Here is a 2,500-nt window from a genome sequence, read left to right as displayed (position 1 = left end):
GCCATGCGCGCGCGCAGCTTGCGCGCAGCGTGCTGATTCTGTCGACAGTGAGGCTAGCGAAAGTTGTCCTGCCATGGCGTGCGCGCAGCCTGTGCGCGCAGCTTGCGCATCTGTCGACAGTGAGGCTAGCGAAACTTGTCCTGCCATGGCATGCGCGGCGCCTGCGCGCAGCCTGCGCACAACATGCGCGCAGGCTGTGCGCAGCGTGCGCGGAGCTTGCGTGCAGCTTGCGCATCTGTCGACAGTGAGGCTAGCGAAACTTGTCCTGCCATGGCATGCGCGCAGCGTGCGCGCAGTCTGTGCGCAGCATGCGCGCAGCCTGTGCGCGCAGCTTGCGCATCTGTCGACAGTGAGGCTAGCGAAACTTGTCCTGCCATGGCATGCGCGCAGTCTGCGCGCAGTCTGCGCGCAGCATGCGCGCAGCCTGCGCGCAGCATGTGCGCAGCATGCCGGCAGCATGGTTCCAGGTTTTTTCAAATGTCGACAGAATTTTTCAAATCTTGTCAAACCCCGTTTTTATTGAAATTTCCTCGCACAATAAGCTCCCCATAAGTAGTCTATGATTTTTAGGACCTTCTCCAACTTACAAAACTAAAAAATTCCTCCCGGATTTGTTTTAATGATTTTTTCAATTTTACGACTTCTAAAAATAATAAAAAATACTTCCCGACTTCAAAAATTTATGAAACTTTTTCCCATCATAGATTGCATGTTTCTTAGTATCCCTGCAAAAAATCACGTCCAAATACCTTGTATTGAATTATTTAGAGCCCATTATGACTCCTCGCGCATAGGTGATGTCTCTTCCTGTCAAAGGGCTAAATGCATAAAATGCTATATAGGGGGGTGTGTGTTGCCTGCATATGCATGGCAGCCCATGCCTTCCTAGCTGCAGCCCCCTTCCCCCACGCCACACCCATGTCATGTTGCCTCGATATGTTGCCTCGGTATTATGGGTTTGGTGTCGGGGTCGGGGGGCTGCCACCCATGGCGGTGGTGGCCGGAATCCGGCCGCCGCCACCACGCCGCCGCCATGGGTGAGGGAGGAAAAAAAAGGCGTGGAAAGTTGCGAAATGGGGTTGTCTAGGCTTTTTTTTGGCATGGGAGAGCATGGAGTGCTAGGAACTCCTTCTCAAATGCACGGGCATGTCGACCACAACCTCATTTCTCAACAACAACCACCCGTGTGGGGTGGCGGTGGGTGGATAGTCGCGGATTGGGGCTTGCCAAGCCAATGTTTTCAAAAAATTTCATCAAAATTAAAAACAAATGTTTTGTTGCCTTCGGATTTGTGGGCGAGCGGCGAGTCGGAGTGGAGCCGGTAAAGTTTAACCTCGGTGTGCACGGTTGTTTTTAGAAACTCAATCCAATGCCGGGGACGTTGAAAGTGACGCTCTTATGAGTTGCAAACCCGCAAGATTTAAAGAACCTTTTCAAAACAATTTCAAACCAACAAGATTTAAAAACAGAAATTTTCATCAAAATGAAAAACAAATGTTTTGTTGCCTTCGGACTAGTGGGCGAGCGGCGAGTCGGAGTGGAGCCGGTAAAGTTTAACCTCGGTGTGCACGGTTGTTTTTAGAAACTCAATCCAATGCCGGGGACGTTGAAAGTGACGCTCTTATGAGTTGCAAACCCACTAGATTTAAAGAACCTTTTCAAAACAATTTCAAACCAACAAAATTAAAAACAAATGTTTCGTTGCAAACAAATTGTGGGCGAGCGGCGAGTCGGAGTGGAGCTGGTAAAGTTTAACCTCGGTGTGCACGGTTGTTTTTAGAAACTCAATCCAATACCGGGGACGTTGAAAGTGACGCTCTTATGAGTTGCAAACCCACAAGATTTTAAAAACTTTTTGAAAATGTTTCTTCTAAATGACACATTTTGATCCTTGGCAAGTGCTCAATCCGTAACTATCCAATCACCGCCACACCACACCGGTCGGGAGTGTGTGAATGGTGTGCTTCCCGGGGTTGGCATAGATAATCTTTCGCATCGACAATCTTTTGCATGCGAGGGAATGTCTATGCCAACCCCGGGAAGCACACCATTCACCCACTAGTTGTGGGCGACGATGGGTTGGCTTCAAATGAATTTTTGCTTGGGGTTGTCCTCGGTATGCTTTTGTGTTGGGAGTACGGCCACCAAACCTTCTCAATGCACGGGTATGTCGAGGATGGCTTTCGGCGGGGTTGATGAAGAAGCTACCCAATTCTCGGCCACACGAACACATGGTGACGATGCGTTGGCTTCAAGTGAGCTTTAGCTTGGGGTTGTCTTCGGTATGCTTTTGTGTTGGGAGTACGGCCACCAAACCTTCTCAATGCACGGGTATGTCGAGGATGGCTTTCGGCGGAGTTGATGAAGAAGCTAGCAAATTGTTGGCCACTCTCACACGTGTGGGGGTAGGTTGGCTTCGAAAGAAGCTATCCAATCCTCTGAGTGTGCGGTTGAGCTATGATTAAGATTGTCTAGGCATTGCTTGTGTGTGCAAGGTGCG

The sequence above is a fragment of the Prunus avium genome, unplaced genomic scaffold (genome assembly GCF_965620075.1).
Source record: "Prunus avium unplaced genomic scaffold, drPruAviu1.hap1.1 HAP1_SCAFFOLD_19, whole genome shotgun sequence".
NCBI classification, from domain to species: domain Eukaryota; kingdom Viridiplantae; phylum Streptophyta; class Magnoliopsida; order Rosales; family Rosaceae; genus Prunus; species Prunus avium.
Note: the sequence above shows the minus strand (reverse complement) of the source record.